This window comes from Amblyomma americanum, chromosome 5 (genome assembly GCF_052857255.1).
Source record: "Amblyomma americanum isolate KBUSLIRL-KWMA chromosome 5, ASM5285725v1, whole genome shotgun sequence".
Classification (NCBI taxonomy): Eukaryota; Metazoa; Arthropoda; class Arachnida; order Ixodida; family Ixodidae; genus Amblyomma; species Amblyomma americanum.
The window spans coordinates 9,453,932-9,477,218 of record NC_135501.1 but is presented as its reverse complement, the minus strand read 5'-3'; the positions used below and the strand labels follow the sequence as shown (position 1 = coordinate 9,477,218).

The following is a 23,287-nucleotide window of genomic DNA, read 5'->3' as shown; positions in this document are numbered from 1 at the left end:
GACCATCACGGCAGCAGCAGCCTCCGTGATGCAAACTCACACTCAGTGGGTGATTTTGTGCCACCCAAGTAATTGGTGAGGCTGCCTTCATCGATTGAATGCCTTCTTGAAGTTTTGCTTGAATATTTTCCCCAAAACAAATGCAATTCCAGTGCAGGTTCAATGTAGGCTAATAGCTTAATTTCCTGTGTAGTGAAGAGATCTTAAATAATGTGGCAAGCCAAGGAACAGGACGACATGATAACAGATGAAATATGATATAATGGCTGCGGGCCTAGCACGAGCGTGCCGTCCCGTGCCACTGCCCTCTTCTTCATAACAATATCAAAGTTTTTCGTGGTTTTCTTTTGAGTGTTTCAAGTATGGTCGTTCCACTGTAGATGAGAACTAAGCATTAATCCCAAGTGTTTGTAACTCTTTACCATTGCCAGGGAATTACCATTAATAGAATACAAAAACTTAACGGCTGCTGTTTGTATGGTGTGGCCATGGAAACATTTTTCTTTTGGCATTAATGCTCATTTGCCGTGTTGAATGCCAGTCCTGAATTTTAGCTAAGGCATCATTCAACAAAAACTGGTCGCTAGGAGTTTGTATTTCATGATACAGTACACAGTCATCGGCTAACAGCTTGGTTAGGATGAGAATTTCTTTAATGATGTCATTTATAAAAATGAATAAAATGCTGCAAATAACAAATTTATTTAACACAGGAAAAATGCACATGAAAACCTACAGGGACGAATCAGGCACAGGGCCATCAGGAGAGGACCTTTTAGCAGAGTGTGTTTCGATCTGTGCATTTCCAGGAGGTGGGGAATTTGTTGTGTAAGGAAAGCAGGAACTGTTCATTGCCAAGGACAGGCTGCTGGGGCACAAAAGAACATACAGCGGTGTTTTCATTGGTTTGTGCCTGGTGTAAAAAAAACTGAAGAGGACACTTAAGCTGCGCTGTAAGGGTATGACGCAATAGCTTAATGTGTGTATGGCCATGTATGCACAATGGATCATTCTCTACTTAACATGCAATAGCTTAATGTGTGTATGGCCATGTATGCACAATGGATCATTCTCTACTTAACATTCATAGACCCCTGGGAGTCCTCATACCACTCCAGCAGTGAATAGGCTTGGGCATGTTGGCAATACATCGTAGCCAAAGAAACAGCGCAGGAAAGGAGACAACGAGGAGACAGGACAAGCGCTAACTTTCAACATAACGTTTATTGCGGTATGTACCCTTCTGTATCAGCGGAAGGGAAAACAACAAAAACCACGTGAAAGTTGCCGACAAAACAGCCAAGCCACACTCTCAGCCAAGAAATCAAGCTCTTTCCTTGATAATGCCACAGATGGCCTCCAGACACATTTATGGCTAAGAAGTACTTGCAACTGGGCTTCTGGTGTGTATTCGCGAAGGACATGAGTGCAAAATGGCAGCGCTTGTCCTCTTCCCCTACTCGTTTGTGTTGCCATTTTGCGCTCTCATGTCTTTCATGACATATTTATTCCCTGCCCGAGCTATCTCCAACACTTCCATAATTTCTCCTGTCAGTTCGTTGCAGTGTGGATAAAAAGTGATCACCTTATCGCACAAGGGTTGGCAAGGTGATTCCGTGTCAGCCAGGTGGCCATCTGTGGCAATGTTACAGACTTGTTTGTTGTGCTCTTGAAATGTCTTGGGCTGCCTGTGAACCACTGTGCCCTTCCTGTCCTGAGATAAGGCTGGCACAGGGACAGCAGCAAACTGTGAATAGTGGCCGCAACTGTTGCCAGGTGGAAGTAGTTGTACAGGACGGGAATGGGGTGGTGCAGTCCACGGCTGGGGTCCAAGTGCAGGGTGAGAAGCCATGACCTCACGCACTGAATTGTCTTGTGGTGGTCAGGGCCAAAGTTTTGATCAGTGAACCAAAGTTCGGCAGAAAGCGGGAAGTCTGTGTGCATCGATAAGAGCAAGGACTTTGAATACAGTCTAGCCCGGTTACAGCGAAGCCATTTATAGTGAAATAGCAGTTATAATGAAGGGATTTCTATTTCCCATTCCCATTTTTGCATTTTGAATAATTTTGGTCCGGTTTTAATGAAGTCAATAAAAGCGCGTCAGTGGATATAGTGAAGAGATTTCATGCCGACCCAAAAATAATCTGTCAGTCAGAACGTTCTTGTGCAAATTTTTGGGTGAAAATAATAGCAGAACTCGGCTGACAGCAACTTTCACGGCGGCGCGTGCTCTCCTGCGGTGGCTTCACTGCATTGCTTGGCACAACGCCCCGGCAACGTGCAGGGAGTAAAAAAAGGTTAAAAATAAACAAGAAAAGAGGCGGGTCATTGCTGACGTCACGGAGAGCGACCGGCCGCTCGAAGCACAGATCGGAAAACTGTACGTGTCGCTCCTTTGGGCCGCTTTCGGGGTCTTTGTATGCACTTTGCCTTATCCCGCTTCTTTCCTATTCCTTGACCGCTCACTTCTCTGGTTAAGGCAACAGGCCTACTGAGTTGCTACCTTTGTTGGGACCGACTCGATTTCTCTGACTGTGTCGAGGCACCTCGATGGGGAAGAGAAAGGTGTTGTCTTTGAAGACGAAGTGCGCTGAAACGTCAAGAAGAGCTATATCGCACGGCAGTATGAAATTGCGCAGTCCACACTTTCAACAATAATCAAGTTAGAAGGGTGAGGGTTCGGGCTAGTGGGTAGGCAACATGAGGATCCATAGTGCACACAATTGAGGGGACACAACACGAGCGCTAGTGTTGTGTCCCCTCAATTGTTTGTGCTATGGATCCTCATAATAATCAAGAACAGTAGCAAGATCAATGATGTCGGCAGCAGGGATCGGAAAAGCTGCGCTTTACAAGTGGTTTCTGGATATGCGATCAAAGAAAATTTCGCTCAGTGGACCGATCATGCTGGCAAAGGCCAAGGACTTGGAATTCACTCTCGGTCACGAAGGCTTGCAGCCAGGAAATGGGCGGCTCCAGTGGTTCAAGGAGAGGCACGGCATCACTTGTAAAAACATTGTCGGGAGCCTGCATCCGTTGACGAAGGTTCGCTCTAGCAATGGATGGCCAAGCACTGCGATCGGATTCTTGTGTATTCCGACAAGGGTATCTACAACGCAGATGAAACCGGTCTGTTCTTCCAACTGCTGCCAACGAAGACTCTCGGGGCGAAGATGGATAAATGCGCGAGTGGAAAGTACAGCAAAAACCGGATCACTATGCTGATCTGCGCAAACATGGATGGTTTGGACAAAAGAGACTTGTTGGTAGTTGGCAAATCCAAGGAACCGCGCGGCTTCTCCAAGATGCTGTCTATGCCAGTGAATACATAAGCAATTATAAGGCATGGGTGACATGAGACATTTTTGGCAAGTGGCTCACCGACATCGACAAAGAGATGGTCCGAAGGGAGTGCAAGGTGCTGAAGTTTTTTTTTTATTTATTTGGCTCTTTCTTTGGAAGTTGCTTGACAACTGCAGTGCGCATCACGTCAGTGCACACTTGAGTGCTGTTGAGGTTTTGTTCCATCCCCCAATTACTACTGCCAATTATCGAGGAAAGAGCTTGATTTCTTGGCTGTTTGTCAGCAACTTTTACGGGGTTCTTTATTGTTCTTGCGTTCCGCTGATTCGCAAGGGTGTTCAAGTAATACTCTTGTTTGAGTGAGTTGGTTCATCTTTGAACGGGTACAGAGCGCTCTGTACATGTCGTGTGTGTTCCTTTGTTGTGTCCCATCTTCTTCACGCAAGTACGTACCCGTTCATGCTCCTTTCCGCAATAAACACTGTGTTGAAAGTTAGCGCTTGTCCTGTCTCCTCATCGTCATCTTTTTGTTCCTGCGCTATGTTTCTTTGGTTACGACTCATACCACTGCCCTGCGATGGCAGGTGATGCCACCGGTAGGGCTTGTGCGACTCAGGTTGCTCTTCTCGAGCGACCACTCATTAATTTAACTGCCACCTGCCACGGTGTGCAGTTTGCTCACAGTCCGGTGGACAGGCTGCGATAACGGCATAAGGTTACGGGACGTAGGTGGTCCAACTGCCTCCTAGGTTGCTTCTCTGGGAATTTTTCTAGGATTTCTTGCTCACGGTCAGTAATGCCAGTGCTGCCGACGGCGACGCTTGATTTTCTGCGACACCAACTCTTGAACACTGTTGCGTTAAAAGCTGGCTTAGTGCATTCGAGGCTTCTTTTCAGTAAAGTGAGGATTGTTTTGTGTACGTAGAGGTGGTAAATGATGCAGGGCAGTTTTGAATGGCTTTGAGTTTAGCGGTGAGGTATGCTTGAGATGAAATCCAGTCAGGTGGCACAGCAAAAACTGATAGAGAAAAGAATGGGCGGATTGCGCAAGCTATGACATCTCTTGGGTGTCCACTTCTTTCCTCGTTCTGGGAACTGTGCATCAGCCACCCTTCGATGCCACATATTCAAGCTTTGCTCTTGAGTTTATGCCGAGAGGTATGTGTTCTCCAAGATAGGAAAAAAAGAAAAAATTGGGTTTTTTTGGGGGGAAAGGAAACGGCACAGTATCGGTCTCACATATCGGCGGACACCTATATGTGAGACTGATACTGTGCCATTTCCTTTCCCCCCCAAAAAAACTATTTTTTTTTTGCTATCTTGGGAAACACATACCTCTGGGCGTAATCTTTGCTACTCATCAAAACTCAAGAGCAAAGCTTGAATGTGTGGCATAGAAGGGTGGATGAAATAGCAGTGATGTCATTTATGTGAAAACCAAGATATTTATGTAACAACAGGCAGAGGGCAGTGCAAGTCATGGTGTGAAGGTGCAAGAATGTGATGGCTTTACATTTGTTGAAGTTCCACACTGAAGTGAGATATCTCGTATATAATTGTGTAAGGGCCGCCTTAGTCTTACCACCTTACTCTTATTGAAAAACTTTTTCGTTTATAGTATTAGGGACACAGCAGTGAAGTTAATTAATAGTTATCTGAGCGATCGACAATAATAGGTTTTATTTAGAGATTGCTGCTCACCATACACAGAAATATATCATGGTTTCTCGCAAGGAAGCATTCTAGGCCCTTTATAATTCAGTATATACATAAACGATATAGTACCATGAAGTAGATTTTGTTATTTACACAGATTTATTAATTAATTTATTTATTCATTTTCGCATACCTCTAAACTTGTCATGTGCTATGCAAAAAAAGTAGAATGGCAAGTACCCACGCTAGTGTGTGTTTTTTTGTGGGCTGCCCGCCAGGCTCGGGCGATATGCACTGTATAAGTGCACTGCTCACAGAGTGTCGCTAGGCCTAGCTTGTTTTGCATTGAAGCGACAGTGAAAGTGTTTTGAATCTAGTCACGTTTTTATCATAGGTCTAACCTTGTTTTCAGGTTGCCATCACAGAATAACCTCACATTAAATGAATGTACAATTGATTTTTGCAAGGCCTTCAACAGTGAAGTGCTCGGAAATACAGGCCAGGCGAACACCACCTCGCACTGACTGCCACGGATCGCACGCGTGACGCGCTGCTCTGAGCCATTGGCTAAGGTGTCATTACTGTCAGTTGAGCACCATATCTTTGGAGATTCCTGATCATAATTAGAATTGGGACGTTTCCCAGTGAACTAATGCAGAACCCTCTTTTACTTTATGTGGTTGCTTCATGCCGGTTGTCGGGCACTCGCCCTATCATCCATACTTTCAATGCATTATGTATTTGAAGGATTTGCCAGATTGTGCTAATCTGTCATAAAAGTGCTCATTTCAGCATAAAAAAAGGGATGCCTAATCGGGGCTCCGGTGTAGTTGGAAAAATTTTACAGAAAAATGCCAGTCCTGTGTAAGGGCCGCACCTCGTCAAGACCATGGGAAAAAAAGTGTGGCTGTTACACAAGTATATATGGTAAAATTAAGGTCTTGTTAAAGGGCTTTGGTGTTATTTCAGTTAACTGATCATGGCGCAGTCATTGGCTGAATTGAATGTTAGACAGCTAGGTAATGCAGTATGAAACGTCATTTCGGCACACAAAAACACGCACGAGGAGAGAGCAGACATCAGCTCAATTTTATTCACAAAAACAGGCCTTTTTGTACACAGGGAGGCGCCACTGGTGACAGTTATCCAAGGTAAACAAAAAAACAATCAAACAAAGGCATAAGTTTTATACCACTCACATACATTCTTGCACATCTCCATCCTATTTTTACCTGGCTGATGCAACTAGTGCCCTTAGATAATCTAATTCCTTTCTACCCAGCGCAACAGAAGGGCCACTGATGCAGTAATTTTTTTCATTAGAGATACAGAGGGCTTCAAAAATTTCCCGAATTTTCTGAGTGCTGAACTTGCACAGCGCACTAAATTTGAATGGCGCACAAACACAGTACTTGCTGTTGGTCTAGTTGAGCGGTTCAACTAGCCCAACAGCCCAACTAGCCTAACAGCAAGTACTTCTGCAATGCATTTCTTCTTGCCGCAGCGGTGGCTGAGTGGTTATGGCGCTCGGCTGCCGGCCCGAAAGACGCGGGTTTGGTCCCGGTCGCGGCGGTCGAATCTCGATTGAGGCGAAATTCTAAAAGCCCGTGTGCTGTGCGATGTCAGTGCACGTAAAAGAACCCCAGGTGGTCGAAATTTCCGGAGCCCTTCACTATGCCATCCCTCATAGCCCGAGTCGCTTTGGGACGTTAAACCCCCATAAAACCAAAACCAATGCATTTCTTCTACTTTGGGCTCTTTTCTGTGCTCACCACTCTTGCTACGCCTGTCGTCTCTTGCACGAACCTCATCGCTGTTTCCACATGTCATGCTAGGATCTTTATCTATTGCATAAAGCATTGGGTCATCTTACCAGAGCTTCAAGGCATTTTTGACGGTGTGCACGCTTCATAGAGCCAAGCCCGGAGGATCTACACAATCTTCAAGTCAGAAAAGTGGAGACAAGTCTGTTTAACTTGATGCATGATGTCCAGAACCCCTAAAGCACCATCCAAAAGTTGCTGGCTTTCAGAAAGCAAGCGGCCATCATAAAGGAGTTCATCTGGCAGCAGGCTAGACTTCACCGTCCCAAGCGACCAAACAGGGATATGGCTCCATGTCTTGTAACCAAGCTGGGCAACGTTAAACTGCCCTCCAATGTAATGGACACTTGGCAGCTAGGCCCAATGCTGGCTTTCAGCCAGCAGCTTCCAGACCTCAATTCCCTGGAATGGTACGGGAAGTCGCCGCCCAAGCCAGTGTACAGCACCGTGAGAGAGCTTTAGGTGACGGAGTGGACGCCGTTATCTGCTTTGTGAGTGAAAGGCCTACTAGTATTCCACCATTGAAGCGTGTTGTAAAAACTTTAAAAGGTAAGAGGAGCCGATCATTTTGTAATTGAAGCTGATAAATAAAGGGGGCTTTGTTATTCGTAATGGCCCAATGTGAATGAAATCAGAGCAAGGTATTAAAAAATTGGCGGTGGTTTAGCTCTGGTTAAACCTGGAGTGACGCGATAGCTTCAGATGGCCGAGTGGAACTTGCTCAGTTAAATTGCAAAGTCAGTCTTTCGCTGCTCCGTTCAGCTGGGCGTTCCTTCTTCATCTTCGTCCCACTTGACACGGCACATGCGCACAGCTGTTGCAGCTCAGTTTCGCCGCTGCGCTGCGCCACCGGAAGCAGCAGCTGCTCCGTGCCACATGGCTGGTCACATGACCAACCACGCGACCGTGGCGGCACCGCCACGGTCACGTGCCACCGTTACGCTGAAGGCTCGAAATGCTGCCGTAATGTAGCTATCGCTACAACATATCAGGGCCTATAGAGATACTGTAGACAGCACCACGCGCACCACATGTAGACAGCTCCTGGAAATTTTTCTTTCAGCAAATGGACCTTGACATTCCTCAGCTGTCGTCGCATTTTCTTGGCAGGGACATGGGCTACTTGCATGTTATTTTCTCGTAATATACGGGTGAGACACTCGCTTCTTTTCGGAACATATGGAATAGCTGCGCATTTCTTTGGGGGAAGAAATGGGTCAGGTTGTTGAGGGCGTGACAGCTGCCATTCTGTTAAGCTTATGAAATGGCTTGTGTAACTGTAGCTAGTGAGATCATTCCATGCCCTTGCTGCATCCGCAGCTGCGTCATTGGTTCTAGTGCATATTCTTTTGGCACGCTGCATTAAACTGCTGACAACTGCTCTTTTGCGGGTAACAGCATGGACCGAACTGAACTGTGCATATTCTTTCTGTATATGCTAAACGACAATATTTGGCCTTCCCGTGAGACGAGGATGCCCAGGAAAGGTAGACTGCCGTCCACCTCTTCAAATCAAAGATTATTTCCCACCTAACAATACAGATGGAGGAATCGTAGAAAAAAGCTGCCCTTGGGCAGCTTGACGAGTCTATGATCCTAATGATCGGCAGGGAGGCAGCATAAGAGTTTATAGAATTTTAAAAACAAGCATATCAAGGAAACACTAAAGAATACACGAAACAGCAATATGTATACATAAGGAAACTTAAACCACGGTATTCAAAAACAAATTATGAAGTTCTCGACGTGAACAGGAAAACAAATCGAAATTAATGTGAATATACCTGTTGTTGTGATCGGAGGCCCCGACAGCGGGAACAGACGAGCCCAGCAGGCGCCACCGAACTATGCTTGACCCAAAGGTGCTGTCGTCCTGAGAAGAGAATTAGGAACGGCTCCTGGCGACGGTGAGCTGTGACGAAAGGCCTCTCATTCCTTCGTCCGGAGTATGGAATGCGGCATTGCTCCCGAACTGTGCCCTGACGTGGACCGGCAGAAAGACGCGAACAAAGGCGCCGAACCCGCCTCGCTCGCTTGCACGTGCGGCCAGACAAAGCGGGAGCAGACACGGCTGATTCATCTTACCCTCGGGAATGCCCGGGGGCGTCAGGACGCATCTTTACACGGAGAGGATCACCACCTGCTAAGCCAACGACCTTGTGCACCTGCTCAACCGGTCGGAAACAGGATTCCAGGAACTCAAGGCGCCAGGATTCCTTATCGCCTGTGCACGTGTTTGGGGGGGGCGGAGCGGTCACGGGGTTAGGGAAGAGACTATAAAGAGTGTGTCTTCCCATTGGACGCTTGATCAGCCACCGGTTTCCCTAGCTAGGTGCCTAGGGAATATCCACTGTATTTAAGCCACGATTTGGCTGGTTTCAGGGGACTTCATCTCTGACTTTGGGTCTCCCTGCTTCTGTTGTAAATATGTAGCACTTCATCTCTGACTTTGGGTCTGCCTGCTTCTGTTGTAAATATGTAGCACTCCATCTCTGACTTTTGGTCTCCCTGCTTTTCTTGTAAATATGTAAATAAACCTTCAAGCTTACCAACCCTCCTGAAGGCTTCCCTCCGTCGTCTGCAGAGTTCATCGTCATGCGGTGAAGACCTCGGTCCCGATACCCAAGCATATCACTGTTTAGAAGAGATGTGGAAGAGTGTATTGAAACCATTCTTTACCAAGATTTAGTCGGGGTGCCGGCACTGTCCATTCTTCGCCGTGTCTTGTTGGATACACCGATTCTTTTTTATTTAGTTCTGCTAAATTCTTAATATTTGTTATATTATTCTTTATTTCTGTTTTGAAAGTGACACTAAGGCGATGTTTATAAAGAATGTGTGCTTTAATGCGATTATGTGCTTTGTGCGACAAAAATGTTGCACTTGGATGTCGGAACGGTGAATGATATGTACTTCGGAGATATCTTTTTTGCATTAAATGAATACGTTCAAGGTTAGTGAATGTTGTAGTACCCCACACTAACTGGCAGGAGTTTAAATGCAAGTTGAATATTAAATTGTATACCAGCATCTTAGTTGTCATGGGAAGTATGTAATTTAGATCACATATTACACCAGTAATTTGAGCTATATTTTTCAAGACATAATTTACATGATTTTCCCATGACAGACTGGCAGAAAATATAATCCCAAAGCATTTGAACTGCTCCACTATTTCTAGTTTAATAATATTATCGTGCAGAGGGATAACTGTGATTTTTGGCCTAAATATCACAACTTTGGCCTTACTCTCGTTTATTCACAGGTAGACCAGACCTCAAGAGCTTTCATTGTGGCATTGCATTGTTTGATAAGTTCATGAACATTTTTACCTGAAAAAAATATGCTCGTATCATCGGCATAGATAAAAAACTTCGTACTATCACTAATGTTGACAATGTCGTTTAGGTAAATATTGAAGAGTAGAGGCCCTAGAGTACTGCCTTGGGGGACACCACAGAAGAGAAGAGCGACCTTGGTTCAGGCCGTACACCATTTATAAATACCAGTTGCTGTCTAAACAACAAATAGGAACTTGACAGTGATAGCGTTTTTCCTCGGATACCATAACAGCGTAATTTATTTAGCAAGTTTTTATGATTTACCAGGTCAAAAGCCTTTGATAAGTCTACAAACACACCAATGACAATAGCTTTGTTTTCAAGTTGCTTTATTATATACTCCTTTTGTTGGAGTAATGCAAGTTCAGTTGATTTGTTTTTGCAAAAGCCAAACTGAAATAGTGTTAGCAAGTTAAATTTATGGGTGAAATTTGGCATTCTTAGGTGGAGTATTTTTTCAAAGGCTTTCGAAAACACTGGCAATACAGAGATCGGTCCGTAGTTGGCGAGGGCATTGAGATATCTCCCTTTTTGTAAAGAACAGCTTTGGCTAATTGCATTTTTACCGGAAAAACTGCAGTTTCTAAACATATGTTAAAGATGTGAGCAAGTATAGAAGCGATTATATCGGCTAAATGCTTGACTGGCCGTATTTAAATATCGTCAATGTCACAGCTACTGCTATTGTTAAGATTTGTTATCACAGACATAATTGCAAGTGTCAGATCCGGAAGCACGGGTAGCCAAGTTCGTTAAAAAAGGGTAGAAACTTGGGCGAGTCGGTAACGGTGATCCATGGAAAGTGAGAGTAGCGCAAAACGGGACAAAGGGACCGAGAAAGACAGACACAACACAGGCGCTGTGTTGTGTCTGTCTTTCTCGGTCCCTTTGTCCCGTTTTGCGCTACTCTCACTTTCCATGGATCATCGTTAAAAAAGTATTGAATACATTAGTCAGTTCAACACCAGAAACCTCCTTTACATCAATATTTAATTTTGTTAATGCAGTGCGTGAACTGTCCCACTGCAGAAGTGTATTCAATCTCGACCGTAGTACACCATGTCGAGCATTCTTAACCTCTGGAAGTGACATGTGATAGGCTGTTCGTGCAGATCGCAGTTTTTTAGTCAGTTTATTTCTATACTTCTTAAATAACGCAAGGTCCTCAACCTTCCGGCTGCCCAAAAATTTTCTATACAGCTTGTCTTTCATTTGTATTTCTTTGCAAAGCTGTGGCGTTACCCATGGCTTGCGGACTCTGCGACTTTTCGCACGGGTTGCGAGAGGAAAGCAGTCTTGATATATCTGTTTAAAGGAATAGACAAACTTATCATAAGCTGCATTTGCGCCATGAAGTTCAGCTATTTTACTCCAATCTACTTTCATGAGCGCATCAGCAAAGGATTTCAATGATACTTGTGCAATGGCTTGGTATGTGATTGATGTGGACTTACTTCCTATTGTACTAGCCTTCTCAATGCAAGCAAACACCGGAAAATGATTACTAATACAGCAAGATAAAATTACAGAAAAAACATTCAGCTGTATAGAGTTAGCAATCGATAACTGAATGGCCTTCATTTGTGACTTGTTGGTGTATTGATCAGGTTAACAGAGCCATTATTAAAGTCTCTAGCAGATGGTGTTTGTGTGTTGTGTTGTGTTTTATGGCACATAGGCAACTAAGGCCATCATGCGCCAAGCACAAGGTGTCGGAGAAGTTTTTTGCTGAATTTTATAGAAATATGAAAAACATCCTTGGTGTAGAGGGCCTCAAATGTTAGTGCTATCTAGTGAACAGATAGGGAAGTTTTTTAGAAATGGCTACTACTAAAAGCTTTCAAGAGGGTTGGGTAACCTCAGCAGCTATCCTTGGCTGGGCAAGGATCTTGAGGTTCCCAATAAAACATAAAAACCTCAGCCTTTTTCTCAGGGCTGAGAATATGGCTGAGGTGTATTAAAATTTGAACAGACCAGTGGGAAAAAGATCTAGAGTTTTCCGAGAAATCCTGTTTTCTTTTAAAAAGCTAAAAACGCAAGACGTGTCTACGATTCCATTATCTCTTAAATGTAGTGTAGGATGGAAAGGAATGTGTTCGTTATAAAATTTATTAAAGTACTTTTTCCTTTGTTTTTTGAGTTTCATGCAAGAAAATAAGATATGGTTAACCGTAAGCTTATCTCCGCATTTTTCGCAAAGAGGTTTGTCTTGTTTTGTTAGCAGGAAGTTGTGTGTAAGGTGTGTGTGGCCTATTAATGTCACCACAAGCTATTAAGGTTTTCGTATTGTGACTGAACAACAAAAGCCAGGAACATGTCATAAAAATGATGCAATAATACCGTTAGGAGGACGATAACACGCAGAGAACACAGCACTTTGTGTACAAACTGAAAAAATTTCATAATCTGGGGTAATTAAAGTGTATGGTTCAAGTAAGTCGCCTTCGACATTGTCCTGAAGCAATAATGCAACCCCGCCACCGTGGACATGTCTGTTCACATAATATGTCGTATAATTCTTTAAAGGGACACTGAGGAGAACTCTATCAATTTTTTTTTGTTAGCGAAATCTGATAGTTCGGCATTTCATGGCTTTGTTGCCGCTTCTCCGCGAGCAAAAGATGCATTTATTTCAAAGATATTTGGATTTCAAGTTGAAAAAGTTTTTCCCGCCGCTCCGATTCAAACTCGAGAATTCTTATGACGACACAGGACACAGTGACGTGAAACATGACGTAAACGCAGACTCCGTGATTTCTGGAAGCTAGCGGTGCGGTATAGCAGCTGCCGAAATGAAAGCTGCCGCCGCCGGTAGCTTTCTAGAAAAGAAGTTTTCTAGGTGCAGAAAAGACGACAAAAAACTTAGTGCAATGTGCAAACAGGTCAATCAGAGGCACTATGGCAGGAGCAATAGGGATGCTTGTCAGGTGCGTCATGTGTCGCCATCTATGGACCTCCTGCATGTTTGTAAACAAACGAGGTGGCGCTGCAGTCGCTAGCGAGCTCGTGGTAGGCAAAAGGTCGGGGGTGGCGTTGCGGATAGGTGTTGTGCGCGGGTTTTCAAGGCTTGTAGGCGCGTTTCCAGTTTCTGCGAATCATAGCAATGGTTGATGCTTCCAACTTAGTAATTTGTCGAAGTACACAAGCTCGCGTTGTCCACGTGCGGCCTATAAAGAGAAATAGTTTGCCACTCTGTATTGTATGTATGGTTAGTAGTAAACATGTAGAAAGCGTTCCTGCCATTTATTTATGCGCTAGGCATTGAATAAAACAAGTTTTGACACTCTGCACTAGCCGGAATGATTTTACTTCGGGACAGTAGGGAGGGGAATTGCTGGCGTTGTTTCGTCGGAGCAGACATGCGCTCATCGTCTGCTGACATACGTACGTGTCGCGCTGCGCGAAAAGTGGGGACAGCGTCGTGTCCCCGATCTCCTGTGTCGCTTAGCGCTGTTTTTAGCCGCATGACCACGAACCAGCAAGGCCGACTTGTGCTCTTGTTAAGCTGGTCGATTTGATGAAAATTTTTGATTTCTAGAATTATTTTCTTTCCTAGCCCTGAAGTCTAGTTTCGTGACGAAAAATTATAGCAAAATATTGAGTACAATATTATAAATTACGCTTTTTAGAAGTGTGGTCGTCAAAAATTGTGAGGTAATTTCTTTGATTTCAGTGCCGCATTTCTTTGACCAAAGCGAAAGCGAAGATGCCATAAACGAGGGAATAAACTTTAAGGTTCGTTTTCTGACCTCTCACATTTTCTGCGATGGATCACTCACCTTCGTAATTCGCATGAAAATCAAATGATTCCATTTGTCGCAAACTATTCCTGAGACGTTGAGGAGCGTAATAAATCTCGATTTTTTTCCCTACACGTGCAGTATTGTGTTAGTTATTTTTTGTAAGAAACGTTTTCATGTAACTATGCATGCACTAGTACTGATCATATAGAAAAAGAACTAATTGCGTCATCATAGAGAACAGGGCTTTATGCACATGCTCGCATAAAAAAACTGCGCACTATCTACTCAATTATTTGAGACCTAGCTTGGGGGGACTTGACGACGGTGTTAATTATAATTACCCAGAACTCCACCAGGTATAGCTATAAATAAAAGGAATGACTGAAACTAGCATAGGAATTTCATATTTGCACCAAGTTTAGTTACATATCGCATGCATGAATAACGAAAACACTTTTCATGCCGCGTCCCCTCTCAATCTCGCCACGTGTCTGTTAGTAGCACGCCTGTGGCTGCTTCTTTCCAAACAAGCTTCGCGATCATGTATTACCTCATGAAACATGACACATGCATGATGCAATGAAAAAGCATATGGCGTTTAGCACAGTTAAGGTACGCTATTCTAAGCACACCAACGCGACCGCGCAAGATTGACACAACTTACCAGACTTCTTTCTACTCGAATGAAATAATTACGTCGTCATATCAAGAAACAGTTTCAAATAAATATTAAATGTCACAAAACGCGCCATTTAAACATGGTGTGCTATTAACAAAAAAACACGTTCCTTGGGGGCGAGTGAACCTGTCGGCGCCCCGTGCACTCCGGCTCAAGGTGATAAGTACGTGTGCAGCTACATATGTCTTTTTTTTCCTTGAGCAATTATCAGCCTACTATCCTGAAGTTCAGGTGAATGAACGCAGTAACTTGCATGCTATTAAGTGCATTGAGTGGCAGTGCCTATCGACTCCCAGACTTCGCGCTTTACTACCGTGGCCCAATGCCTGTTAGCCAGTTTCCAAATGCGGCATTTATGCGCGAGAAACCTATCGAGGCTAATTTAATATTTTTTATGCTACTACGCGGATCCAGCAGTGACGCAGCTGGTCAATATATGCTGCTTCTGCAGTGCACAGGCTTGAAGCAGCCGCCGGTAACTGCGGCAGCTGCGGTAGGCACGGGAAAGCGGAACCTGTTTTGCCTATCATGCGAAAGTCGCTGCTAACATCAGCGCCACCGCATCTTCGTGACGTCGCGGGGTGAAGGAGGTCCATACCTTGCGAGGTAGGGGTGGTATACCAGGTCCCCTTCTCCTGCGGTGCCATGTACATTGGCCAGACTGGCAGGTGCGTTAACAAACGCGTGATGGAGCATGAGAACACCAGGAAAAATGACCCCCTGTCTCACACAGGCTCCCACAGCAGGCAATGCCAATGCATGCATGAAAAGGATCATGCAGAAAGGAGAACTAAAGGGGACCCCCTTGCCCAGGCGTCTTTCCAGTGCAAAAAGTGCCAATGTGTTCCCGATTACAAGAACACATGCATCCTGTTCCGACATAACAATAAATTAACACGCGAGGTAATGGAAGCTTTTTATATTCACCAGAACGGCACAAAATGTATCAGCAGCCCTTCCATAACGTTATCCGAGAGGGAATTGAGCTATCTGACCTCCCATGTGCCTTCCAGATAACTTTTGTTGATTGATAAGTAGTTCACTGTTTGTATTTATACGCTTTTCGTTCTTCAATAAAAAACCAGTTGATAGTCAGCGTTATTGATAAGTAGTTCACTGTTTGTATTTATACGCTTTTCGTTCTTCAATAAAAACCAGTTGATAGTCAGCGTCTGTTTGTGCTAGTCCTTCGTCTTTTGTCCGTTCGTGTTGCACTGAGAGCAAAAATGAACATGTTTTTGCATTTTTATCTTTTTCTTGTTTTTTTAAAGGAAAGTAATTTCTTTGATAAGATTATAGAGGGTATATTTATTAGATTTTATGTTGAAGGCTTCAATCACTTCCCTGGTTAGTTGATCAGCGTGGTATCCTATGACATTGCATTGTTTGAATACTGGCTGACAGGCACTGCAGTTTTCTACATTGGCTGCTATATGTCCTTTTTTCCCTTTTTCCACATCTTTGTCATGTTCACGTAACCGGTCATTAATGCATCTGCCTGCCTACCCTATGTATTTGTCACCACATGTTAAGGGGATTGAATAAATCGCTTCCTTTTCACATGGGACGAACTGTTTTTGATGTTTGGTCCTGCATGTTCTTGCTGTCTTGGAAGAAGGGTTAACACGATTGCAGATATTAGCCAACTTTTCGGGTGCTGAAAACACCACCTTTACTTTTGCATGATTTATAATCTTTTTGAGATTATGGGACAGAGCGTGGTAGTATGGAATGACTGCGACTTTTTGTTTATTTCTGTCTTTATTCTCCCTCACTTCTTCAACATGCCTGCCTTTTTTTTTCATCTGCTTTTGAAGCTTCTGGGCGACGGAAATTAAAAGGTGATTGGGGCAGCCTGCTTCTGATAACCTATTGTATTGTTTTTCATAGCTGGAAAACATGCAGTGGGGACATGATTTTTTGAGCGCATTAGACATACAAAGACTAGCAATAGCTCTCTTCACTAATTTGGAATGAGCTGAACAGTATGGAATCACCGGTTTCTTATTACGGGGTTCATAGGTCCAAGACGTGGTGGCCTTGGAATTCCAGCTTGATGTCTAGAAATCTGATAATGCCATCTTCTGGCACCTCGTGTGTTAAGAGTAGAGGGGACATGGTCGAAGTAAAACTATTCATAATATTCTGTAAGGCTGAGTGGAACGGCTGCCTGTGACTATTTATGACCACGAGATAATCATCGACGTATCTAAACGTCCGTACCACTGATGAGCTGGGAAGGGTGGAAGCCAAGGTCCTGTCTATGGAAGCCAGAAAAATATCACTTAGCATGGGTGCAATACATGACCCTATGGGTATTCCGGATTTTTGGAGGTAAATATGCTCATTCCACGTGCAAAAAGTTGAGGAGAGGTACATAGATAATAACCCGAGAAAGCTTTCTACTGACATCTATAATCTAATATAATCTAATATAATCTACTGACATCTATAATCTTATCAGACAAAGAAATGACATTCCTTTAAAAAAAAGGAACAAGTAAAAGATAAAAATGTGAAAACATGTGCTTGTTAATTCCTTATGCAAGCGTGTCAATGTGCATGTAACATGTCAAAAACTGTTGAATGAGAGTAAACCTGGTTTTTTCAGCAGCGCAGGAGACAAAGGACGTGACAAGTGCACAGACACGGCGCTGAACAGACACGGACACGGAAACAGACACGGCGCTTGTGCACTTGTCACGTCCTTTGTCCCCTGCGCTGCTGAAAAAACCATGTCACACCAACTTGCCCAAGCTTCTACAGAGTAAACCTGCCTTCTAGAAAATTTGGCTCGCGCATGCCTAATTCTATCATGTTATCTTTTTAGTCTTTTAATAAGGTAGTGCAGTTGTCAGCATAACCTTGTCACCTTCATATGCCATCCACTTGTTAGATTTTATCGATTTTTTGTTATTCATTTATTTTTCGCTTTTATGGCTCTTTACACCTTATGACATTATTCGCTACGTAGTCAACCATAGTGCTTCGTCACCGTTACCATCTCTTTTGAGATTTTATCTTGGTTTATCCTTGCCACCCTTTTACGTTTTTATAGCTTTTATGGCCACTTACACCTGATGTTGACTGCTTCTGATTGCATCTGCTACTTCCTTCCTTCCTTCCTATATATTGTGCACATGTTGCTCAATAAAGATCAGTTGTAAGTCAGCGGTCATGTTGTTGTTTCCTTTCTTCGGCCCTGTATTGTGTGCGCTGTTTTTTCAGAATGAGTACATACCAACTCGCCCAGTCTTCTACTAAGGCCCCCATTCTGGGCGCCATAACGTCAACATCAAATTTCATTTTACAGGTTTCCGTCTCTGTTTTCTGAGATCTCCCCGATTTAGGCCACAAGATAGGAAATTCGGCAGAAAGGACCAGAAAACTTTCCGTGAAAGTTTCAGCAAAATGCGAGGAGATAAGAAAAATGCCATAGTTGGCCTTTAAGGCAGTGCCCAGTCTGTCCCATGTAATTAAGCCTGCAAGCTAAAGAAACACTATTAACCACCCGCAAACACAAGCTACAATCGGAGTGGCTCCACCCCAGCCGCTCCTTTTTTCCCGCAGTCTGTCAGGTCGTTGAGTGGTAGCACACTCTCTCCCTAGCTTATTTTTTGCTGAAAACAAGTCATGCTTCCTTTTTAAGACTGTATGATTTTTGGAAGCACGAAAACAGGACAGTCCAGGAGGTTATGTAAGCTTTCAGAATAAGAAAGTTTGCTGATAAATGGGCGAGTAAGTCATCATTGTCATTGCTGGATGCAGAGCTTGACTGTCTTTACCGAAATGCCCTACCTTTGTGATTGCTTTTTGTTTTGTGGTGCTGAATCACATGCACTTTTGCTTGTCTGTTTTTGCACCATGGTCTGGACTGTGCATGTAACGCGGTTTGTATACAGTGTGTGCATGCGATAAAATTTCCTCAGATCATAGTGAGCACTTTCTATTTCTGTGCATCGGTCTTGTGGTGATGCATCCCTACAGCTGATTTATTCTGGGGGATTGAAAAATGCGGATAAATACCTTCTCCCCCCACTTAACCACGGACGACCGTTGAATTCTACCATGGCAGGCCGAGCTCTTAGGGAACAAAGGAGCAACAACAGTGCTGACACAAAATGGCATTAATTGCTACAACCATAACACCAGCTAGCAGCAAAATACGCTACGAAATCGTCTGACTCACCAGCAAGGTTCTCACAATTCAAAAACCTAAAATAGTCCTTGTCTGGACTGACTGTACTGCTTTAGATTGCATAAATCTTGCAGGTCAGATGTGCTAAAGAACTGAATCCTAGCTGAGTAGCTGGGTTAGAAATAATATGTTTAATTTTTCACATGTCATCGTGAACTTGGAAACCTAATGAATGTTGTGCTAATGACGGAAAACAGGTGCTAAAATTCAGTAGAGCTGGCCTAGTTGGTGGACGTCCATCTTGCAAAACGTGGGGTACTATGCTATAGAAACACATAGGCAAAAAAAAAGAACTGGACAGGACATGCACAGACTCACAACTAAAATTTGATTGATGAAAGATGACATATATACATTGAACAAAAAAATTAGCTGCAGTTCAACTACTGCTAAACTTGGTTAGAGAGCGAAAGCCATGGTGTATCGGGCAGCCAGACGTGAAGAAAATTGAAGTTAGGTTTTGAAAATTGGTTTTTAGGAAAGAAATGGCGCAGTAACTGTCTCACATGTAACGGTGGACACACCCGAACTGCGCCAACGTGGTTGAGCTGAAGGTCGTTCAAGGTCATTCTCCGACCTACGCAAGGACTGCTTTACATAGCGTAGTGAAGCTTTTCGCTTCAAAACATCATGCTCTGAGATCATTCAAAAACACAGTAACGCTGCCATTACAATCTTGCATCCAAAAATTTCACCTCACAATCAGCAAAGGGTCACTCACTCAAACGTGTTTTTTTCTTGATAACATAAGCCCCAAAAAGCTTTTGTGTGCAGCGGTCCTTACGACGGTGTAGAATCTTTGTTTTGTCAAGAACCAGAAGGAATACCTTCTTTGCCTCTTTTTCACAAGCAATGCAGTGTTTTTGCATTGTGGGAATACTCGCCAGATTACAGTGTTAAAATGTTCCTTTAAACAGATATTAATACAACATCCCATCTACCCGATATAAACACGCCCGCAAGTGAATGGAAATTCGTACACCGCAGTGCGCATGCAGGGAACATACCGTGACCTGTGGTTTACATGGCAAACAAAGGGGCTATGGCTAGTCACCTTTTCAGTCTTTCTCAGGACTTGTGCACGTGAACGGGCCATTTTCAAGGGCGCAGAAAACATGAAGTTGACCCCATAGCATTGCACAACATTCTTTAGATTGTGTGCCACCTTATTATGCTGGCAAGGAATCACAGTAAATCTCTTACGGTCAGGGTTATTGTCTTGAGGAGGAGCAGTTAAACCACATTTAACCCTTATAATCAATTTTTCGCAGATAGCTGCATTCATAGAGCTTGGGTGATCAGCACTTTTCACTCTAATCACTTGATATTCAACGCTTTTTGTAGGACAGCACCAATACTGGGCAGGACAGTGCCATTTTTTACTGTTTTCAAATGGCCCGAAGAAAAACTTAGGGGCGTTTTCTTGGATCCGGGTTGAAAAAACTAACGTAACTAACGTAAAAACTAAACTAACGACTCCGGCTTTCAAACTGACGTAATTTATCTGGACTTTTCTAAAGCATTTGACTGCGTACCCCATCGTCGCCTCATGGCCAAACTTTCGAGCCTTCATCTTGACCCGCTGGTTTTATCGTGGATCCACTGTTTCCTCTCTAACCGTTCGCAACGCACTGTAATAGACAACCACCATTCTTCAGCTACAAACGTCATTTCGGGTGTTCCTCAGGGCTCTGTGCTCGGCCCTCTTCTTTTTTTGGTATTTATTAATGACCTTCCTTGCAACATATCATCGTCAATTCGCCTATTCGCAGACGACTGCATTCTGTATCGACGCATATCATCTAACAACGATCAAGTCCTCCTCCAAAATGACCTCAACGAAATAACCAACTGGTGCACCCGGTGGCTGATGACGTTAAACGTTTCAAAATGCAAGTACATGACAGTATCACGTAAACGCAATAGCTTAAATTACCAGTATTCTTTAAGGTCAATCCCCCTAACACAAGTCGAGTCCTACCGGTACCTAGGAATAACAATCACTAGCAAACTTTCATGGTCCGAGCATATCTTAAACATAGTAGCTGAAAGTTCAAAATCGCTCAACAGACTGAGAAGGTACCTAGCCGTGTCCCCTCCATTCATCCGCAAACTCGCTTATGAAACATTCATTCGTACTAAACTAGAATATGCCTCACCCATTTGGAACCCGCACCAGTCATACCTAATTGAAGCATTAGAATCAGTACAAAGTCTTTCAGCCCGATTTATTACTTCATGTTACGATCGCAGAACCAGTGTTTCTGGCATAAAATCATCGCTTGACATACCGCCACTGTCTTTTTGCCGTAAAATTTCCCAACTCTGCCTTTTCCACAAGTTATACTACAGTTTTCCTCAATTGCACTGCACATTTCTACTCCCTCCCAATAGAACATCTCGTCGTCTTTTTAACAGCCTGAGCCTACAGCGCTTACATGGTTCCACCAATGCCTTCCAAAAATCCTTCCTGCCATCCGCCATTGAACTGTGGAATGAGCTGCCTGATGCCGTTGTAACTGAGCGCGATGCAAATAAATTCAAAACCCTGCTTTTAACTCATCTTTTTCGTTAGCGCACTTACAGTGTAATGCCCGACAATTTTCAGTACCGCCTCTGCACATGTTACATTTTTGAACCCTTGTCTGCTAATCAGTTTTCCCGTTTTCTTCCTGTATATATAGCGTGATGGCCACAGTGTACCTGTGATTGTTCCTTTTTTCATTTTTCAATGCTCTTTAACAATTGTTTTGCCTTCTTCACTGTTATATTTCAAATGTTCCTTTTGTTTGTGATTTCGTATTTTTGCTCCCCCCTTATGTAATGCCCCACCTAGGGGTCCTTAAGGGAAAATAAATGATGATGATGATGATGACGTGTAGTGTACTTCAAATCGCGATTGAACATCCAAAAGCAGTAGCTCATTTTCTTGGGGCAGTTCAGCCGTGAATTTAAGACCTAGCCCCGATTCTGTAAAAACCTTCTTTTGCTTGATGTCTAGCATTTGTGGTGTCCGTCTTTCTTTCTTCTGTCCTTGTCTTTAACGCTAGTTACCATGTGCATTCAATCTAAAGATCACCAACTAGCCCAGTTGTCCGCTTTAAATGTCCACATAGCAAAATGCACGAACAGCAGTTTCATCACAATCTTGGACACGAAGAAACCTTTATCTTCACGATTACTTCTCGAATCATTTTACATACAGACGACCAAGAATGCTATCAACAGGACGAGAGGGAATCTCCCCGATATCTACGCCCACTCACTGTGCAGTCAAGTCCGCTTATAAATAGCGGCCCATTCCGCCCATCCTCATTGTGAACAAGAGACCCGTACGGGTCTCGAAACGTCAAGTGTTAAATATTTTTCTTTGGCGAGTGTATGTTTCTTGTGCTTCCAATATGCTTCCCCCTCGCCAGACAGGATTCGGTCGAACCCTTGATTATGTTGCCTTTCGCGGAAAACATGGGCCCGCTGCGATTACCAAGATCCGTCAGTTCGTTTCCGTGAAATCAAGACTGGCCTCGTTTCAGAGCCACTTGCATTTCAACTCCCGTTGCAAAGCATACGGGCTTATACCGAAGTCCCTTCGCTTACCTCAACTCGTAAAGACACCCTTCGGAAGAAAAACCATCGCTCAAGCAGAACGGCGTCTCCTTCAGGCCCGCATCATGGACACCAAGGCCACTATCAAGCGCCTTGAAAATGAAGTATTCTTCTCTCAACGCAGACTTCAGGATCTTCTTTCCACTGATTTTATCGACGTGTTGCTGCATGCGAACTACGTCTCATCCAGAACCAAAGCGGAGAGGGTCGCCAGCCAAGAAGCAAAGTTTCTGCGCCTACTCGGCAACACCGAATGCAGCCATGCTATACCAGGAATTTACAACTTGTCGTCGCACAACTTGGATCCTGCAGAACATGCACTCCTAAGCCGTGGTCTGAGTTTCAACACAGGCGCTGCCCCCAGGATAGGTCAACTGACTTGTGCTGTTGAGCAGGCAGTTCGTCTTGTAGATCCAAAATTTCAAGCTGAAGCACACTCACGTGCTATTGGAGTGCTTTTAAAGCAGTCTGCTAAAACCGACACTTTACCCATGTCCGAGAAGCATGCCCTAAAGAGACTCAAGAGCAACGAAAAGATAGTAGTCCTTCCGGCTGACAAAGGAAACGCAACCGTGGTATTAGACCGCACTCAGTACCTTTCAAAGGTGTCCGAACACCTCGAAGATGCGGTCACCTACGCCAAGCTTAGCTGGTACCCCACGAAGAAAATACTACAAACAGAGCTTCAAAAACTACTAACGGATGTTTTCAGATTTGTTCCTCCTGCGAAAAAGTACCTTTACTACCAGCTATTGTGTCATAACGGCTCAGCACCCGCTATTTACGGCTTACCTAAAATTCATAACCCGGACATACCACTCAGGCCGATAGTTGACTTCACGCGTTCCCCATTGTATAACCTATCCAAGTATCTGCACCAGGTTATTGGACCTCTTGTTGGACGTACGCAGACATACGTGAAAGATTCCGCTGATTTC

General features: G+C 43.9%; 1 protein-coding gene across 5 annotated transcripts in view; it reads left to right on the top strand.

Annotated features, from left to right (window-relative positions):
- LOC144132279 (uncharacterized) overlaps positions 1-23,287 on the top strand; it is a 181,254-nt gene that overhangs the window by 84,919 nt on the left and 73,048 nt on the right. The gene's annotated exons all lie outside the window — the stretch shown is intronic.